Source organism: Coturnix japonica, chromosome 4 (assembly GCF_054131305.1).
Source record: "Coturnix japonica strain WE chromosome 4, WE-NBRP24, whole genome shotgun sequence".
Lineage (NCBI taxonomy): Eukaryota > Metazoa > Chordata > Aves > Galliformes > Phasianidae > Coturnix > Coturnix japonica.
In genome coordinates, this window is record NC_140666.1 from 27,199,785 (window position 1) to 27,222,068 (window position 22,284).

At 37.4% G+C, this 22,284-nt stretch overlaps 1 long non-coding RNA gene across 7 annotated transcripts in view; it reads left to right on the forward strand.

Annotated features, from left to right (window-relative positions):
* LOC107313058 (uncharacterized) overlaps window positions 1-22,284 on the forward strand; it is a 200,112-nt gene that overhangs the window by 124,136 nt on the left and 53,692 nt on the right. For all 7 annotated transcript variants that reach the window (XR_014945723.1, XR_004306928.2, XR_014945724.1 and 4 more), the window contains one exon: window positions 11,860-11,985. This is a non-coding gene — a long non-coding RNA (uncharacterized LOC107313058). The remainder of the gene's footprint in view (window positions 1-11,859; window positions 11,986-22,284) is intronic.

A 22,284-nucleotide genomic window follows, 5' to 3' on the forward strand; every position in this document is an offset into this window, starting at 1 on the left:
AAGATCCAGCTTAGAAGAGGCAGAAGTATTTTCTTATTAATTCAACCTGATGAAAGTGATTGGTGTGCAAAAGCTTAACTAAGATAAAAACATGACCTTCTTTCATCAGAAAATGCATACAGAGACTGTATTTTATGCAGTAACAATCAGCTTTTCTATTTCTAACCATATCAACAACCTTCAGTTCTTATGTGCTCAACTAGTTATCCTTTGGGAAGAGGAATATTATGTCTTCTCAAAAATATATTGGAGTCCTGCATCAGTCATTTGTGATAAATCTCAGTGTCAGATACACGCAACACAAATGTGGATCATGTTTGTTCTGCATTTTTATGTGTTCTGAAGTAGCGTGTGAATGATTTATCTGAAGAGTTAATGTGTTCACTGAGGAGGTTCATCAAAGGAACGTGAATGACCACAGCCACAACTTAGATGTTACTGCCTGCCTTGGAACAATTGCAGAGATTTTTACCTGGTTCTGCTGGGCATGAGTCTTGGTGTTCTTGTTGTAGCCTCATCGTAACCCAGTGACAGGTTGTTCAAGCAGTGCTTTTACCTCATAGCATGAAAGAGAGATTTTCACAATGTGCCTGTGCCTTGTGTGTCAGGGGAGCTGGATTTGGCAGCAAACTGGACAGCTCATCAGTTTGACAGGAGAAGAGGAAAATGGGGAGTTTTGTCCTGCATCAGAGAGCCTAGGTGAATGCTTCCTGATAGTTTGGGATATCACTGTCTCACTTTTGGAGCTGTTCTGAAAATAAGCATATTGGCTTTTCTTGGGGCAGGCTGTAGGAAAGCATTAATGTGGGTGTGTATTCATTTTTTATACAGCAGTATTGCCATCTTATTTTTGTGCTAAGCTGGTGGTCAGCCTCTGGAGTTCCCAGTGCATGTGTTTCAGGGATTTGTTAGTTTGTATACGTAGAAAATCTCCTCCATTAATTTTATAGGCAGCTATAGCACTTCTCTAATATCTGAAGAGTCTCTTATGTACCTAAGACACCAAAGAACTGAATGCTGCAATATGAGGTATTGTATTCCTTAGGGCTATAGATTTTATTAGGCATCTGATGCCAACCCCAGGAAAACAACCCTTTGATTTCAGGAGGATTTTCAAGGAATTTGAGTTTCTGAAGTGCTTAGAACAAGATTTTTAATGTGGGAGAGAGTCCAAAAGCAAAATTCCCTCACTAGCTGACCCAGGCAATTTGAACAGAACCTATCCTATCATCCCATGCTTATTTTTATGGGGTTTTGCTTTGTTCATTTCTCCTTAGGGTTTATGCCAGCAATAACAGCTGATAGGTTTTGTCTCCTAAAGGTAGTTTGCATTCAACATCTCATTTGTATGCTGAGCATTGTGTTCCCTCATTTCCCCCCCCCCCCCCCCCCCCCACTTGCATTTCTAGCCTATCTGCAGATGGCACAGAGATTGGCTTTCCTGACCTACCAAATGATGACCTCTCACATGATTTTATTTTTTTTTTTGCTGCATGGTCACTGTGGTAACTAATGGTGGTCTATTGAACTGATAGTTTCATTTACTAATAGTTGTTATTTATACACTCATTTGAGCTGCTAGTAGGGGGGAAACAAGTACATCCAAAGAAGAAAACCTTATTTGCACAATCCACATGCTCAATAGAACATTATTTCCTGTATTAATAATATTCCACTCTTGTAATTTTCCATTTCACTTATTCTGTTAATTTGTTAAAAACAAAATTCTTCGACTATTTCAAATGCTCATTTCCAGAGCGCTAGCAGCTCAAATAGCTGAATAGTTTGTTCTGTTTCTGCCACACAGGGCACACAGCCCATTAAACCTTTTATTTTATAATTGGATTTGTAAATGGAGCTAACTTTGGAGGTCTTGATTATAATGCAGGATCAACCATGCACTTACCAAGTAGTAAAAAAAAAACAACTGGGTAAAGCATACCATTCAGATAATTAACAGTTTAAAAGAGAGTCTTCAGTTTTCTTCAACAAATGCAACATAGAACATTCACTTCTAGCTTACTTGTAGGAATGGTTCATACTGGAAAACGATCTGGAATAGGACAGAAAAATTGATATTCTGGCCATCTCCACATACAAGTTTTCAAGTTGTGTAAAGTAGTATGGTACCATGGCAGAGGGATTTACTTCTTTGTATCTATTTACTTGGGAGTCAGCTTTGTGTGCAGATCAGAGGAGGGATCCCAGGTGCATATGGTCATGTAAGAAAGGGCATGGAACTGGGTATAAAGGAAATTGCAGGAAAATGAAAGGGAAAGAAAACTTCAGAATTTCTAAATGACACAGAATATAAGTACATATATGAGTGATACAGAATTATCATGTGAGGGAGGTATTAAATTATGTCAAACTTGCAATTCTGTAATAAAAATTCTGTAATAAAATTCTTTGGTTTCTGGCAAATACGATTCTTTTCCACAGACACGGGCAAAGGTAGCAAGCAGTACTTAGAAGCAGAATCCTGCCGAAAAGCACTAACAGCTGGAGGGAATTCCTTAAATCAGAGCTCATGAATGAACATATGAGCTGGAGACATACAACAGTGAATGCCAAGACCAACTATTACTGTGTCTGTCAAGGTTGGGAATGTAAATGCCATGCCAAAAATGAAAGACTTTTTTTGTTTTAGCTGGGGATTAAGAAATTTCGCTGCTGTCAGAACTTCACAGAAGTTCATTTAGTTACTCTACAAAGCTGTACCAGAAAAGGTTGTTGTAACAATGGATAAAATGTGAGAGTTGTGACTGTTCAAATTATTTTAAGAAAAATTAATGATCTGACCTGAAAATAAGCGTTTTTTAAAGGCAACCTACTGAAGAAGTAACTGCACATCAGTAGAGTACTTACCTTTATAATTGGTAGCAGCAAATCATGGTTTATTTGCCAGTTGCGGGGCGGGGGAGGGGAGGGGGTGGTGGTTCAGAGTGGGTAGTGGGTTCAGAAGGCAGCAGGGGTAGGAAGGTTTTTTGAGTTTTACGTTTGCCTTTGAAGTACTATTTGAGGATGGTGCTTACCTCTGCTTTCATAACTTTACTTCTGGAACTTGGACATCTGTCTTAGGATTTAGATTTGATAGAGGCTGTGCATGTACGTGTTGAATTTTCTCCTCTAAGAGACAGACCTAGCCTATGAAATTCCCAGGCAAGGAAGGTGATGGAAGCAGAAAGATAGGAACTGAGCTGATATGTAGGAAGCAGTTTCCTCACATGAAACAAATTTTTCACTACAGAAGGCTTAGTGTTAATGCAGGAAAGAAACTGCTGTTCAGAAATGCTAATGTTGAAATTGTTCTGATTTCCTGTGGGGCTGCTCAGTCTTTTAGGTTGTCAGTCCCCCATCCTGTCTTTATACACACATATATTTTGAACTGCATACTGTACTAGGGCAGAAAAAGATGGTGAAGGTAACATATGTGGGCATAAATACAACAGTCTGAAAAAGCATGGTATGTGTTGAGCCTTTCAATACTTTTTATTTCCAGTGTATTGATCCGTGAATATGTTTTTCCACTCTGGAACATAGCACATTTAAATCATTATTTGGTTTAACATGGAAGTCTGTATGTACAAGGGAATGGGTGGAAGAAGGAGAGTACAAAATCATAGAAGCAGTTTGGCAGTTTGTATTGATGCTTCCTAGCTATAATCATGAGTTGGTCTTTCTTCAAGTGAACAAAAAGCAAGTGAGTTTTGAAGCAAATAGAAAGCATTTAAAACTTTCCTACTGTTGCAAAACTACTGCAGCAGTGAGATGAAAGGAGGTTCCTCTGAAGGCTGCTTAGCCTGAGCCTTGCTTGTTCTAACACAGCTCTGAATTCTGACCCAGCCTTGGCAGTAGTTTGTGGCTGTTTTAACCCTGCGTCTGCCTTCTGGTGCTATCTTTGGTCTGGCTCCATGGTATCTCAAGGATTAGCTGTGTGCATACTCCAACAGCTTTGCGCGTCTCTTGGCAATATCCAGCTTTAAACTTAATACAGTGGGAGGCCATTCTTCCCATCACTGAGTCTCTTATTTGTTTAGATTTCATTCAATTGTTGGATCTGCCACGAGCTTTACATTCTTGCGTTCTTGGTTGGCCAGCAAGTGCACGTGCACAGCTTACTAATAAGTGACACATTTTTGTCATCATTTCCAGACTGGTGCTGTTTGTTACGTCTGCCCCATGTGTGCAGTTTTGTGTTCAGTGCTAATCCTGTTCAGATGTTGTCTGCTAATGCATCTTAATAAGCCATAACTTCAGACAAAGTACCTGAATAATTTCATTATGCTTATATAAGCAAATGTCTCTGTTATTTTAACCCTTTTCTTTCCAAGCAGAGATCTTAAGGCATGGTTAGATGTTGAGGGTAATGCGGCAGTCTGCAAGGTTCCAAACCCTTAAGGTTTGGTGCGTACCAGCCATCTCCACTCCCTGTGCCCAGCGTGGGTAATGCTGCAAGAATCACCAAATGAAGTGCAGGGTTGCATCTGCCTTAGGAATTTCCATTGCGCATGGATGTCTGAAAAGCTTTATGCATTTGGCTTTGTACTTAACTGGAGAAAAAAAAAGACATTGTTTTTCTGTGATACCCCTGGCTACTATAAAGAAGCTTATGGCCTCAGAAGGAATTTGGACTCTGAAGTGAGAGAGAAAATGAGACAAAGGAAAACTGACAAGCAATAAATATTCCCTTTCCATTTGACTTGCCAAAAGGCTTAAGAATCTAACACCAGAAATCTGTGTTGAAGTGTTCTTGCTCATTTTCCTAAAGCAGTGCTTTTCTTATTCTCTAGAAAATATGATCAAATCATTTTAACTAGGCTGCTGCTTAAGAACAGCTTTGCTATGACTCATACAGTAGTTAAGCTGAAAAAAATGTGGCATAAAGCTTTTAACTCTCACTGATATTTGCTTGCCAATTAATTTTCTGGAGTGTGATATCACTTACTTAGATATGGTTAGTGTTTACTTGGTTTGAAGCTAATTTATCACAGTGATGTATTTCTTCCTCCTAATACTTACACTAAGATATGTGCACTTTAGTCCCATAGCTTTAACCAAATAGAAAACAACCTCACTGTTCCAGGGTGAGGAAGGTAAGCATAGGAATCCTACATCTAGATCATTGTACTTTGGGACTGCCACTCACCCATCTCTTGTTATTTACAAAATGAGGCAGGATGCATCATGCATTCCATAGTCAACCTGTGTGTGTGTGATAGTAGGAATGTCACACAGGGTTTTCCTGTTGTGGGTGTTTTTGTTTGTTTGTTTTTGTCAGTTCCTGTGTAGAATTTCCACTGATGGTCCCTAACCCCGAGAGCAGGAGTGATGTCGAAGGGCGAGGAGTATGTCTTGCTGTTCATTTTTGTGACCACCGGGTGTCATTCTAGGAGCAGACTTTGGCCTGGCTGGATGCATTACTGTGGCAGCAAGTGCTGGAGGCCTTACAGATTAAGTTGGTTTACACAGAATCAGCTTCAGAAGTAATGATTATTCATCTTTTGTATCTGTTTCCTTTCAAAATTATACTAAGTGATAAACAGCATTGATGCTTTTTCTACAATTAGAGCGTCATCGTGTACTGAGATACAGCATAAAACAATGAAGCAGCTAAAGGTATTTATGTTCAGATGTTTGATAAATTCTGTATACGCATCTGGGGAAGCTTCTGCACCTATGTGTCATAGTTTGCATAAGTACAGTGCTTCTGAAGGTGCTAACACCTGCTTTCAAAGTGACTTTATTGGCGTCTGTTTTGAATTCATTTGTAACTGACACTGCAAAATGGAGGTACAAAAAGAACAGGATGTAGAACAATCTCTAGGCAGAAGTAATGGCTTTCCAGTTTTTTCCCAACTCACGCTGGGTGAAAGACAGCTCCAGAAAAGAACCACACACCTGTATAGACTTAGTTGGTGTTACACCAAAGAAAGCTTACTGAACTAGACAGTACTAGATATATCCTGCTGGTTATGTTTCAAGTCATTCTTTGGAAAAGTTTATGTGGGATAATGAGACTATACGTGCACTGGATATCTTTAGGAAGAGGAATAGGTGCATGAAAAAACACGTGAGAAAAAGGAGATGAAAGTTTTGATGAAGAGAAGCAAGATGCGTGATACAAAGAGGATTGATTTTGGTAGGGCAGAGATTTATGAAGCTTTGAAAATGAGGATGTGAAGCTTAAACTTAAAAGCAGAAGGACTCTGGAAGGAGATGGAGGTGCAAGACGGGAGCTGAAATATTGGAGAGCATTTCCAGCACACTGAAGTGTGAGAGGAAAAAAAATAAAAGGGATTTTGTTTTGTATGCTTATCTGCAGCCCAGCATATTTACTTCTTTAAGTGATTAAAATACCATTAAGTAGAAAACTTCAGTTTAAATCCATATAAATTAATCTGGAAATCCATGTAGAATACTGCTAAGTTGTCTCAGAGCTGGAATACTGTTTTCCTATCTACATTTCTCAAATGAAGACTATTCATTAACAAGATGGGTTGCAAAAGCTCGCAGTGCAAATAATGAAGAAATCCTTTATGGTTCTTGCTTCCTGTGCTTTTGATCAGTCTCAGCTTAGCTTGCTCTTAACTTGAGAATCCTTATTTTTATTTATTTATGTATTTTTTTCCCTGTGTGTGCAAATTTTGTTGTCAATGTCATGCTTGCAATTGATGAAATTTAAAGATTTTTCTAAAGCAGTTAGATAACTTATAATTATCTGATAAGAAAAATTCAAACTGTTTTAATTCTATCAGGTACAGGGATACTTAATAATTTGTTATTCCATTATCACTACATTTCTGGTAGTATCAGAACTTGAAAACTTGCTTTTGTCGTACCAATAGCTGCTGTAGAGGATATCACAGGCTGCCACTAAGTTGTCTTGTGAACATAAGCATGAACACTGGGGATAAATTTCAGGCTTTAAAACAAAAAGTGTTGTGCCCCTTCCCTTTAGGATCTTTAATATTTTAGCAAGTTTTCTGGAATGCGTGCCACCCATTTGGGAGTGATAATATATGTCACCTTTGTGTTGCCTAAGGTTATGACAAAGCTCACTTCATCTAGAACTGTTGGGATGTTTCTCAACCATATTTACCTTGCAATAGAGACTGAGGGATCTTCTTCCCAAAAACTCTTACTGTCAGTATAAGTTCTACCCAGTTTCTTTGCAAAAGGATTCTTGACAAGAAATGCTCCTTAGCCCCTCAAGGCTGTAGGAAACCTTGGTTTTCTTCTGATTCATCTCCCATCCTCCTCCACTTACCTATACCAGCTCTATGCAAGTGTAACAGTAGAACAAAAAATAAAAAAAATAAATAAATAAATTTGTTTGGTGCTTACAATCAGGTTTCAGGTAAAAGGTTCAACGTAGAACTGTTTTAAACCTTAGGGCTGTAGCTGCCCAGCTGCTTCATCCAGCCTTCACACTGAATTCCTAGCACTGACACTAGAGTAGAAGTGACATATTATTTCCAGAATTTAGCAGTCACTTCTGAATAATTTCTTCCAGTATCTTTCTGTGCCTTGAAGGTAAATATTATGATAGAGATGAACTGCCAAGAAGAAAACTGACAGCTAGAAGTAGAAAAACTGTGATTTCTCCTATCTCAAGTGATACGTAGTTTATTAATATTAAAGTGAAGCACATCCTTTGATAGGATGGTTTGGTGTCTTGAGAAGCCACTTGCGTATTAGGGATTGTATAGTGCCCGTTCACTACAACTCTCAAGGCTTCTTTGATATTAAGTGCTTCCACATGCACGCAGTCTACAAAACTTGTGATGTCTATATGATCACCAAATTTTTTTTGTGATTACTACATTTGATCCTATTAATAACTGATCTAGTCAAATACTGCTTGGCTTGAGTTTATCAGGTCTTGTTTGATTTGTGCAACTGTGTTCTCAGTACATCACCTTAATCTTCTACCAGAGACAAAGGTTTTGTTGTTATTTTTATATCTTCTATAACAAGTTGGAATAGTTTGGGAGTTTGCTATATCTAATTATACTATTGGGTTCTTAAGGAGACAGAAAAATTGTACATTACATACAGCTAGTAATTACCAGAAGACTCAGAGTATATATTTGAAAAAGATCTAGTGGTAACTGCTTAAAATATTGCAGCTCCTGCAGAGTTTGCTTTTAATGTTAGGTTGAGTATATATTCAAATACAGTGCATCTAGTTACCAAGTCTGACTTAACTACTAGTTGTCTTGTTTATGGCATTGAGCAATTGAAAGAAAATAGAACTTCTTGTTTTTCCTTTTTGGATCTTGGGTTGTTGCTTGTTTCTTTCTTTTCTAAAGGAGCAATGTCGGTGAACATGCAAGGAAGTATAGAGAAGTATAGAGTTTGAGAGTTTCACTACATCTGTGCCCTGCCCCTTCCACATGGAACATGTTTCAGGGAATGAGAAGGAAGGAAACTCATAGTTCTGCCAGAAAAGAATAATCTCTATAAATGTCTGCTTGCATGGAGGCACAGACAGGCACAACAGCTGCTTCCACAGTGATATCATCCTCCTCTTGGATATTTAGGTGCCACAAAGACCACAGAATAGGGAAGGAAGCCTAGGCACACTTATTTCTTAACTGCCAAGTTCAGATACCACTTTTCCCCAGGAGCACTGGAAAGTGAGTCTTAACTTCAAAAAGCCTTTGTATTCCTTCTGTTAAGAATGATCTGGTGTCATTGCTCTTTAGCTGGCTGTGTGTGACCTGGTCTTTTCTTAGAAATTTTATGTGCTTTCTGCCATCAGAAAAAAGAATGCTATGTATGTGCCTTTGTTTGCTTGTTAGTTTGTTTTATGGGATGGGCTGTTCTTGGCTACCCAGTGTGGTATATCAGCCATCCTTACCTCTACTCAAATGCATCTGAAAAAGACAATGTGACTTGAAGCGGGAGCATGCTGAATCCAGTGCTAACCATCTGTGCTAATTTTGAAAATGGGAGTAATAACTACTATAAGGAGATTTGCTTTATCCTTCTTTCTGCCCTTCTCTACAGCATCAAATTAGAAACTCTCTGTTTAAAGTACCAGCTGGAACTTGAGAGGAGATGATTCTCCTTCCATTAGCTCAGAAGACTTGTTTCATGTAGCATAACACTAAGATGTGGAGCTTTGTACTTTTTGGGAAAACAATGTTTGGTGGAAGTGCACATCTCCTTCAGATATAAATTAACTACAAATTGACTGATGAACCCCTGCAACAAAGTTCTATTAAGATAGTGTATTAAATAGCTACATTTAGTAATAATTAATACTGTGCAAATAGCCAAGATATGAAAATACCTCGACTCCTTTAATATTACTTTGTATGGTCTTAGTTCAATCCAGCTCTCTCCAAGCCTTTCATTTCTATCTCCAGCAAACAGTCAGAATCAGTAAGTACTGTAATATCATCAGATCTGCACTTCCAGCAAAGAAATGTAATGGTGACGTATTATGATTAAAGCCCTAATAACAGATTAGACTGCTTTACAGTTGCACAATTCATACCTTTTATGATTTCTTTTGCCCTAATCCCCCAACGTGCTATACAATATTTGTAGAAAGTTACTGAGTGACTGGAAGGCAGTCAGTCCAGTTAGATGGAACTCCCATTTTGTTACTGATTGAGCTCTCCACAGATGTTAAGTGAAGCTTTACTAAGGGTACATACAAGCATCCTCTAACTTTGGGTTTAATTGTCTGGCAGTAGAGGGATGAATAGTATTTGTTTTATTTTTTCTTTGAGATGATTACAGATTCTCAATTATTTGCAACATCACCTTTCTTTGCTGTCTTTTTATTGAAATAGCTGCTCCAGTGCATTATGCTTTAAGTGTAGAGTTTCAGATAAACTGTTTCACTGACTTGCTTTTCTGAACAATATGTAAAAATTCTACTAGCTCTCTGAGCTTTGACAGGCCATGGAACAGTCATTGCAAATCCACAGGGTCAGCCATTACTAAGGAACAAGGCCAGGGGTGTTTCTTTAAACTGCATGCTAGCAGTTTGTGGTGGAACGTTATGTCCTACCAAATGTTTCAATTAGACAAGACTTCATTTCTGAGGTTCTGCTAGCAAATCATCACAATTTCTGTGGCTGAGATGTGGAGATACCGATTCCCATTCCAGAACCAGATCTTTTTTCCACATTGGTTTAGCAGACCACTAATGTTAAGTGTGAGATGCAAGCTAATAATGCAATGTGTATGTGTGTTGGGGTGGAGAAGGTGAGCTCCCTCAAGCCCTTATGCAGAAAAGAGGCTGGAAAGGATGACATTGGTCTAGTGTAACCAAACACACAGCAAAATGGGAATTATCAAGATTTTTCAGCTGAATCTGTTCCTTCATTAAATCATCATGGGTGTATTAGGAAAAGATTTAGGCCTGTAGTTTTTCTATGAGCCACCACTTAGGGAAGCCCACTTGAGACCACATGCATATCAGATTATTTACTCTTTTTTAAAATTATTTTTTATTTTTTCCTTTCTGTGATCAGTTTTGACTGAGAAATGACTGCTTTTTGACCCCACTGATTGCCTTATCAAAACAGTAATAACCCACATATCACTTTCTTCTATCTGTTTTGTATAACGTACTTTTCCTGGATCCAGAGTAGGTTATAAGGCTACTAAAGTTCTAAGAAGTCTTTGTTGAGGAAACCTCCAAATTTATGTTTTGGGTCAATAATCAGGTTAACCTAAAATATCTTGTGGAGGTAGAGGGCTGAAGCAGGGATAGAGTGAAATTATTGCAGTTTCTGCCTTGAAAGCTATTAATTCTTCAAATAGTGTTGTGCATGCTTTGGCTTCCTACATGGAAATTATAGAAAAAAACCCCACACAGTTGTCTTGTACCATACAGAATTACTCGTTGGTAATTCCCAATAGGGCCAAGAAGTGATTTTCTTCTGAACGTAAGCAGATAATTCTGTGGATGAAACGTTTATGACTATAGTGGAATAGAATCCTGTTTAACTTAGATGGATGTAGAAACTAAATATCCTCTAATCAATGTGGGCTTGATTATTTCTGAAAGTAATTTCTGTAGCTGGTTTAAAAAATCTATGGCAGCTTCACATATGGGAATCTGGAGTTCAGTGATGAAGGGTACTCACTGTAACATGCAACTCTCTACAAGTCTCATTTCAATGTAGTCAAATGTGTATTGAACACTGAATTTGTCTACATTTATTACAAAATGAAATCAAAAAGCTGAAACTATTCCTAGGTCATGTCCCTCTCTCTGTTAGTACAGCTGTGTCCTTTTACAAGCTGGTCTTTAGTGCTTGGGTTGGTTGCATTTTCAAAAGGCAAATACCACTCCCTCTGGAGGTAGTTTCATGATCAATAGATTTCATTACAGACAATGTTTTCTCCTTCCTTTTGTTCATTTTTATTAACCCTAGATGACTCTTATAATCTCTCAGGAATCTAACACCTAACTCTTTGGATCACTCCCCTCTCAGCCTCCCCCATACCTTGCAGTCTTAGGAGATGCTATACATTACTCCCTGGTAAAAACTTCTAGAAATTACCTGCTCTTTGTGCTGTTGAGCAGAATGTGCTTAACTTTTGTTGTTGTGTTGGTGTAGTTGTGCTTTTGTTTTTTATCTTCTCCTCCTATTCTCTATTCTCACCTGGTCCCATTATGATCAAAAATAGAACTAATTTTAAATAGTTCAGAAAATAGGAGTGATTCAGAGAACTAATTTGGAGAATACAGTGAACATAAAATTGTAAAGGATATGTTATACTTTCAACCATCTTCTTAACTGGCACTCTGAGAGGTGAGGGATAAACAGGATAAACCGATGTGGTACAGTGGAATGCTAATGGACCTTTCTGTATTTTCTTTTATAGTCTTTTATTTGAATAAATCAATGGAGTGACTCCTTCTACAAGGATGAGATTAATAGGCAGTGATTCCTTATCAGTATGAAGCTGGATATTTCAATTTTTCCTCCAGAGCACAGTAAGCAGAGCATGGTAAGTAAGGATTAGCTGAAACTGATGTAACTCCATTTATGAAAGATACTTCAAAGGAAAATCCTGATATAGTCTGACACAAAAATGCTGTAATGAACCAACCTACTCTACAGTTAGGGTATATTTGTTAGTTACATGGGCCAAAGAATTTACAGAAAGATGATGAAGTGCTTGCTTAAAATCATATGTCAGTATAATGTTATTTGTGGCATCTTTAAGTTCTTTTCAGTTAAGACCAGAAGCTATTATATCCTTTCTTATGGTGGGGAAGAGTTCTCTGACCACAGCCAAAACCAGAAACATTTGAATATTCACCAAGTTGTATTGAAGTTTTTTTCTTTTATAATTAGAATATAAATATTAAACCCTGTGATAGCTGAAACAGAAAGAAACGAGCAGATTTTTTCATTCTAGTTGTTTCTAATCAGGTCAGAAAATGGCATACTCTAGTAGCTATTCAGCAAAGAAGGACAGTGAGTGAATTTCATTACTGACAATGTCTGAAACAGTATGTATCTGTTGCAGACCTACCCTGAAACTGTTCTAGTAGTAGGTAAGTAGTTGCCATCCATACAAGGCCAAAGCCCTATAAACTCTGCCCCTTGAAAGATGATTTTAGAATTTTCAACACACCAGTAGTAGTAATCAGTGACACAAATGCAAAACTTAATACTATAGAAGAGTCTACAATTTCTCTGTACTCTCTCCTTATCCTGACATGCTTGTATCCCCTGATCTGAGAGGATGAGTGGCTCAGGATTCTGCCTGCTCTGTGCAGTGCGGACAGGTTATGGTCATTTTATAAGAACCCTGCTTTTGTTGAGAAAGCTTTACTGTTTTCTCAATAAAAAAGATAAAATCCTACAAATACATCTATAGCAGTGCAATAAGAATGAAAGTACCATGGCTCCCAAAGTTCCTATTGTACAATAAACTCAATATTTCCTGCTAGTTTCAAAGTGAGCAGGTCTAGTTTTCCTCTCACTTAGAAATATGGATAGCCCTCATCTTGTTCAATTATTGGCTGATTGCACTGTTGGGCAGGTAAGTGATTCAGTGATGTCTTTCCTCTGGGATTTCATATTTGGGCCATTATTTCAACAGTCATTGGCAAATTATCCTTCAAAGACCAAAATGCCCCTTAGTGACTGAAAGTAAACAAGTCAGTCAAGATCCTATATGAAGCTGTATGCATTAATCCTGTTCATAAGCCTGCATATGATTCAGTACTTATGCCCCCACAAAATGGGATCAGTTGTGTGGAAAGGCTTCACCCTGGAATTACTGTGTGGTGCATTTTATCCAGCTGTGAGCTATTGATTTATTTAGAGCTTAGTGAAATGTCTGTTTGATGGTGGCAAATGATGACACCTCATGCAGCCAGGGGACACTAGCATTCCTAAGCAGGTGGAAGCAGTCTTTACTCAAAAGAATTCAAACTGTTTTGTGAATAAATGACTGGTGCCATTTTGAGTTGGATCTCGCCTCTCCTGAAGAAACCCCAGCAGAGCTGGGATGGGTGACAAAAAAAAAAAAAACACAAAAAAAACCAAAAAAAACCACAGAAAATACGTGGGAAGATCAGGATAGAATAAGTGTTTGTATTCCACTCTGGGATTCTGCTTGCTGGAAGCAGATGCAAATACAAACATCCCAATAATAACAACAGGGTGTTCAGTCAAATAGGACTGTGATGAATTTACAGCTTAGTAGCACAATGTGAAGGAAGTCCCTGAGGTATGAAAGAAGAACCTTAACATGACTTTTTTCTTTTATTTTTCACCCTTTTTGCTTTACCTGTCTTTGCAACGTATTGAGTATGTTTGGGACTTGTAATGAATGAATGTCATCCCTGATGACACTAGAAATGCAAACAAGTGCTCTGAGAAAGCTGATAAACAACTCTTATTAATTTGGGGTGGGGCTTTTTTTTGTGCACTATGTAAAGCAATCTAGACATTTCTGTAGTCTCTTAAAATGCATTTTTGATTTTTAAATACTCTGTAAATATAAAGTATTCATAGTGTCCTACGCCTTAGTCTGTGCAGATTGAATTACTGGTAACAAGTATGCATTATAGAGAGTAAAGTAAATCTATGTATTAGACTTCAGAACACTAGTACCTACCTTGCCATCCACCATCTCAATCTTCTCTGTGCATTATATTCCAATTTTCTCTTGGCTGCTGCACTCTTCTCTGTTGTCTCTATGAGCAATGCACTGTTTTTTTCCCTTTAGATCAATTACTGCACCAGTAAAAGGGGATATGAGTGTGTGCAACCACTAGGAGCTGGCAACTCCAAGTTTTCTATCAATACAGAACAGAAACAGATGGATTCCCATGAGAGACAGAGCAGGCCGAGCTGCTATGAGAGTTTAAAGAATTAAGTTATGTGCTCATCTCAGTGCTAGCTGCAAAAGCAAGCCAGTGTACAATTGAGCTCTCTCTGGACACAGAAGACATGCATGCACCTGATACAGGAATTTCTGCCAGCAGTTCAGTTTGGTTTTCAATGTACTCAGGAAGCAGGGGAAGCTGCATTATCACTACACTGAGCACATGCTCTACGGTAGCTGCTACTTCTGGTTCTTTTTTCAGGTACATCCAAGTAGGTAAAGTCATAATTTCAGCCTCTGTGCTGCCAGACTGCAGTTTTGCCATGACTTACTGTGTGTTTTCTGCTTTTAAGAAACATGCTGAACTCTGTGGCCCTGTAAATATTTGAAAAATACTTGCATAATGAGTTTAAAACTCCCCAGTAAGTCTTGTAGACCTATACAGTTCTGTAACTATAGTTGATTTTCATTTTCCCAGATTTGCAGTGGGATTTATTCTTATTATTTTTTTGGTGGCTGTGGTAGCACTGGTAATTATGTTCAAAAACACCATCAAGGCTGGTGACTGCAAGGGCAGCCAGCTGATTACCCTTGGTAGAAATTAATGCAGAGCCACTGAACTTTATAAATGCAGCTGCATCAAAGAACTTCTCTCTGCCAAATTGTATAAGACAATGTTAAATACAACATATTAAAAAATAGGTCTGTCATTCTTTTTTCTCTCAATTTTTAGCTCTATCCGGTTTTTATCAAGGATTAGCAAAATATGAATCTGGAGGGCATTGAATATTCTCTGTTGTTAAGCTCTGAAAAGATTCCTTCTCAGGAGAATACATCAGATTTTCTCTGGAACCTGTAAAGCCTACATAAAATTCTAATTTTTCTTTGGCAATCTTTGATTTTGTCTGAAAAGATCAATATATACTTTAAATTGGTTGTCTGGTGGAGTTTAATGGAAAAAACGGACTACAGATCTTGCTTTGGATCAGCTAACGTAGGCATCCTGAATATTCCTAAACAGTTGTCTACTTGCATTCTTTTTTGAGAATTTTGCCTTGTTCCAAACTGGATATTGCATATTCTTTGGACTATTTTGAACAGTGGAGCTCATTTAGAAATAGATACTTTTTAAAAAGAAGATCAAAATTAGCCCATTTTTTAATTATGCTACATTTTTAGAGCCCCTGTGAATTAGCTTTTATAGTAGATTCTTGCTTTACTTTGTTCTTTTCTATTTTACAGTTTTCTTCTTCAAAGCATGCTTCAGGCATTAGTAGACACATAATGCATTTCAACAATAATAGCACTTCTTTGAAAATTCCAAATATTTTTCTCATCATTATCATCTGCAATCAGGCGATTAGAAAATAGGCGGCATTTGTAGTAAACTATTTCAGGTAAACATATGACTGTTAAAAATACTGTGTGTTTATCTCTGGTGCAACCCTAAAGAGCTACAACAGAAAGAACACTTTGCTACAGCATCTGACAATGTTAGTTTTATTTTCCAAGTCTGAGTAAATACTTAGTTTAGATGCATGAGGTCACTGGAAAGGAACGCCTGCATTCATTTGTACTGAAACAAAGCTAAATACATAAATGGCTAAGTTTTGCATCTTCACTTGTTAGCATCACATTAAGTAGAGCTCACAGAATCAGAATGAATAGGGAAAAGAAAGTTGTTTTCCTTCTAAGAAGTATAAAAATAGAATCCACAGGAAGAAACCGGGTCTCTGATTAAAGATGTAGTATAGTTGTGCTGACATGTTGCTGGCAAAAAAAAAAAAACAGGGAGCACAGAGGGGGGGCAGGTGTATAGTACGTTTTCTCGTTTCTAATCTGGCTTAAAATTAGTATTATCCAGAGGGGCACAATACTGTACCAGAACTGTTCATCTTCAATCACCATCAGAAAAGTCAAGTGAGACAAGTTCATTTGGAGGAGATCTGTTCAGCTGGGTGGTTAAGTTTCTAGGAAACTTAAATGCTTTCCCTCACTTCTTAGAGGGAAGGAAAATAGTTTTACATTGACAAGAATTTAAGCTTGAAAGGTTTGGATTTTGATTTTGTAGAAACATGAATCCTAATTCCAATTTTGTGGGGATAGATATGATTGTTATGATTTTGCTGCAGTTACGTTACTTTCTCTCTATGTAAATGATTTTGTATAATATAACAACTTGAGACTCCATAGTTCAATCTCACAAGTGTAGAACTGTACCAATATAATTTGACTAATGTTGGATACATCCAAGTATATAATCTAGCTATTGATCTATGCTTACTTCAGCTCTGCTGGTCATATAGGTAAGTACACAGAAATCCAAGCAGCTGTAATGCTGCACCATTAAATGAGCACCATATCCCATAGGAGCAGTATCTGAAATATTGACTTGATAGCTTACCATTTACACTAAAGGTACTATAGCAAATTTTATAGTCTAAGGAACTGCTCTGATAGGTTTTGTAGAATCACAGAATCTTTAGCGTTGGAAGGAACCTTTAAAGGTCATCTAATCCAACTGTCCTGGAACCTGCACAGCTAGATCAGGTTGCCTGGGGCCTGTTGCAGCCTCATCTCTAGGGACGGGTAATCAGCATCTCTAGGCAGCCTGTTTCAGTGCTTCAACATCCTCACTGTAAAAGGGTTTGTTTTTCCTTATGTCCAACATAAATCTACCCTCTTTAATGTTGAAGCCATTTCCCTTTGTTCTGTCACCACAGATACTGCTAAGAGTCTGTTCCTTCTTCCCCTTATGGGGACACAGGATTTTTCTGCTTAAAGTAGCCTGTGGGACACCAAGGTAATCTATATTTAAAACAACAACAAACAAAAAATGAAGAAACAACAACTACAAAACAGTCTGTATATAATGCCAGGTCTTTTGGACATCAGGAACTTAGAATTAAAAATGCCAAAACTAAGTTGTGTGTCAGTGCGTGGAAGATCAAAAGTTTACAACTACATTTGTGTATAAAAGGATACTGTCTGAACTTACACAAGAATGCAATACCAGGCTAAGTCTTAAGGCCATGCACAGGGTGAAAGATGTTCTCCTTTCCTTTGTGCTTCTAAGTCTCAAGGTAGCACAAGCTGTGGGGCATAGCAGTCAGTACCTGATCAGTCCGTTTGTGGTTAGATGGCATCTTGGAAGGGCACAAGTTTTCCTGGAGGTCTGTGATTCCTGTAAGGTAGAATCTCCCTGAAGCCTAGCTACCTATGCAGTCTTGCTCAGGACTGGTCTTTCTATCGGAGCTGCAAATCTAACTACATACAGTGAGACTGGACATAGCAGGGAGTGGGATTTGGGGTTTTAATGGTGTTTGTTTTTAAAGTGCCCTTTGCATCTGGAGTGCATTAGAACTGGAGTAGTTGGCTGCTGAATGTGTATCCAAAGGAATTTGCTGCCAATGGTTCTTGAAATCAGTTAATTGAAAATAATAATGGATAATGAATAATCCAGGAAGATGAGAGACTTTTTAAGTTTGTTATTGTGCAGCAAATCAGTGAGTGATTTAGCATAAATTGAAACACTTAGGGAAAAGCCTTATGAGCAGAGTTAATCTTAAAACATTCGCACGTCCAGCTACACACAGGAATAAGAATAAATCGATGTATAACAAAAACTGCACTAGACTTACGCACTTGGTGATTTGGTCCCACCTGAAGTTTGTTTAATGTGGTTCAGGCATGGTGACCTAATGCTTAGTCCTTCTACTTCATGAAGTACATTGCAAATCTGCAGAGGAACGGCTGTTTAGAAAAAAAATAAATATATAGATGTCTGGAAAATCATTTTATTCTGTATTTAATATATTAAAAGCCTTTCATCTGGTGATTTTTTAAAGTCATAAATATTAGTGCTTATACTAATTTTATCTATTTAAAAATGAAATCAACTAAATCCGTTGCTATGTAACATCATGCAAGTAAGTTAAGAGCTGGCAAAAGTAATTAATACAAAAGATGTGACTAAGTATGCTATGTATGAAGCCTGCCCTGAACCACTTCAACTCTTATAAAACACAAATTTAACAATGGAACTGATTATTTAATGCATGTTTAGGCATAAATTGATCCTGGAAATTCCTTTTGCTAATGAGTTTTATGCCACTGGATGTAGCTGTCTATTTTATTATCTCCTGTGCTTTAGGACATGAGTGCACCTAGGTAATGCCGAAATCAGATTATTCAACTAATTAAGTTCCCTTTGCGATCCCTTCTTCTTTATTATGGCTTACATGATCACAGTATTTATAATTTGAGATTTTACATTTGTAAACAAATGTAAGGCAAATATGAGAAAGGAAACATTGCAGTCTAAAATGATACAACCCAGAAGCAAGGGAAATAAACAAGGGATAAAGCAGGCTCTACATTACAAAGCCACTAATGATAATTGTTTCTGTTCAAATAGCAGAAGGATGATATGGGTTAATGGAGGGATCACAAGGTAACTGTAGAGACAGATGTTTAATTGTTGTTAAATGGATTGAAGAGTCTCAGGTACAGAAGGGTTGGAACACTTTCAATAGCTTTTTTTTATAAATATATGTTTTTTAAGGTAATAGAAGTAAGAAGGTTACTATCCAAGTAAAATACTCCTACCATATGTGTAGGATAAAGAGAGAAAAAGGGATTTTTATGGTTTCCCATTTAAAAACATACTACAGATTAGACTACCAGAGTCCTTATGCTGACTGTAAATGCTTGGCAGAAAGCATAGCTAGCTGAATAACTATCAGAACATAATTTCAGTATGTGCTATTAATTGTGAATAAGTATGCCTGAGAGCAGCTCAAAATTCATTTCTTGCTAGTATTAATAAGAGCTTACAAAATTAAATAAACATCACCCGGAAAAAAATAAAAAAAAATCCTATGATTATACTGCCATTAGACATATACATCCCAACTACAGATAACATGCTGTGAAGATCTTGTGCAAGGTCAGCACTAGAGGGAGGATCAGACCTTCTGGTCTGAATTGCCTTCACCTGTGCTCCTGTGGCTGATTCACTGCTTGCCTCAGGTAGTCAATCAGAGGTTAAGGCTGTGATTCAACAGTTCCCATACATACACATCTTTTCTTCCAGCTCTACAAAAGCATAATAGAAAGAAACTAAAGCATCACTTGTGCTTTGGTTACTGATCTGCTCAACAGCTGCCTCAGATTGTTTGTAGAAGATGCTCTTAAGCGTTACACAAAAGATGCAAAGCAATGGTAGAGGCTGTTATTGAAAACAGCAGGATTAAAGCTGTGTGGGGCTCTGAACCTGAGCATAGCTGTAGTGTCAGTATTTGAGAGAGATTTTCAGCTACAGCCATCAGGAAAGTGCACTCAAGTTGTATGAAACTGGGTGCTATGAATAATCATATCATTACCCCTGTACATAAGGAAGACCAGGGATGATTTTGCTAATTTGATGAGGTTATTTTACCTTCTGCTTTCTATTGAAATAGAATATGAGTCTATGTCCTATCACATGCACCCACGGAAGTTTCAGAGGTAGAAATGAAATGTTCACCAGAGAATTTTGCATAATTGTATCTCATTTGCACATGTTTGTGGCTGTTTTATTATGATCTGAACTATCAATTTCCTTTTTCCCCTCAAGTATCTAACATTACAGTAGGGATAGTAGAACAGTATATATAATTGTATACTGTAATAGGCAGCATGAGTAATTAATCGACTTAGACTGGCAGTGAGTCTTCATATGTGCTATGATCACACTATTTAAGGCAGATGTAGGAGCACATTCACATTTTCTGTGGGCAGTTGCCTGCAGCAAAAAAGAGAATATGAAGTGCTTCCATAGCACTAGCATTTTGAAATGTCACAGCCAAATCTGCCTGAGACCTAGGTCTCATAAAAAATTACTCTTTCGCTCTCCAGCTGTTTCTTTATAGCAGTATTATTGCTGAGAAAGTCATCTGATACCTTAATCTTTTTTTCCCTGTGCTTATTCCTAAAAACAGCTGAAATTTTATATACCCCTCCACATCTAAAAAGAAAAAAAAAAAAGAAAAAAAATTTAAAAAAGAGGGATTAAAATGGTATTGCTAATTCAAACATCACCTTTTTTGCATATATTAGTGTGCTTAATATCTTGTAATCTGAATGCAAAAAGATACATATGTATATTGTTCAAATGGGAGAAAAAGTTTTGGACTTTAGGCTCTTACAGAATCTTTGGGCTTCTTCCCTGCTGAACTAAAGAGAAATTCTATAGTTGCCTCTAAAAGAAACAGGACTAGATTTTTAAATCTTTGTACAAAACATCGAGGCTCTATTAAATAAATGTACATTCACAAAGGAGTTGAAGAAAAAGCTGCCAGTCAAACTTATTCCATATAACCAAGAGGGTGATTAAATGTTCCAAATATGCAGAAGCCAAATATCACATTTCTCCTTTAAAATCTTTTCCTTTTATAGGCTGTGGGTTACACTCTGTGCTTTGAAAACCTGTGCTGTTTAGGAACAAGAACTTATTTACAGTTTTAAAAACTTGCAACTAATCTTGGATGAATAGTCTAAATTACCCTTTGGCAGAGAAGTTGTAATTTCAAAGCCAACACACAACTGCATTTTGCATTAGTTCAACAATATTGGGTACTTTGAGGGGTTAAGAATGAAATATTTTCCATGATTCATATCTCTTTTAGCTTGAAAAGTCAACAACTCTATTTCAATGTAGCCAAAAGAGGTTTTCAGTCCAAAATGTCTCATTGCTTGCAATTAATTTGGGTTCTTGCAGCTAGAGTTTTGTATCACAATGCATTAATGCATAAAAGCAGCTGCACGATGAGTAGTGCCACATGTTTAAACTAAAAATAATCTGTGTACATTGTTGCTGCACAAACAGTTGTACATTTTGGTAACCGAAGAAAATCTGTTTGTTAAAATAGCAGAGATGCAGATGGCAGAATCAGATGTGTAGTGGTAGAAATGTGAGGGTAATGCTTGTGTGTGCCTCTTCTTCCCACCTAACCGTGGCCAGCCTTTTCTGACTTGGCTATGATACTGAACACATGGAAACTGCAACTAAACTTTTTGTGGTAAATATACTTAGGCAAATGGAAACGACTTATATTTCCCTGAAACAAGGAGTTCAGAACATAGACAACTGACATGGAACTTTGGTGGGGGCTGGGGACAGGAAACTCTGCTAGTTTAGAATTAATTCTGTCTTGCAGACAGATCAGTGGAAGAGGAAAAAAGGCAATTGAAAATTATATGCTTTCCAAGCTGCTAAGCTCCAAATCTTTCATCCATTTAAAGACCAGTGTTTTGCAGCCCTGCTGAAGAGTCAGTGCCTTTCAGGGAAAAAAACAACAAACAAACAAAAAAAAAACCTCCAGGAAAATTCATTCTGATCCTCATCTTGCTAAGACACATGTAATCTTTGGGTCTCAAAAGCCCTCACTTCCATCTTTGCACCCTAGGCATTAGCTTGCTTTAGGACTGAAAGCATACAGAGGAAAGCTTAAAGACTTCTTTGTTTTGTTTTTCCTTTCTTCGTATATTCTTCATCTAAAACCAGTTCTGGCCTTCAGTACTTAACATGTACATTACTGGGTGTCCGGTGCAGTGCACTAGAGCCTGGGTCTTGCTTATGCTGGGAATCCTAGAATAAGCCTTTTCAGTACATAGGCAGCTATGTTTCCATTTGTCATTGATTTCATTAAGATTTCATTCTTAATTTTTTTCCCCACACTTGCATCATGCAATATTAAACACAGATTATTCAACAATATGAGAATGGTACCTCACATTCTTAAAAGACATCTAAGTTATAATCCATTGACAACTACCACTGTGCTTCAGTGCTTAACTTTAGATCTCTGTATAGCATGGGTAAGTAAAATGAAATCCAAACCTTTAGTTTTCAAAACAGTAACCTACTCTATATATACATATATATATATATGTATATATAAGTAATTTCATTCAAATTTT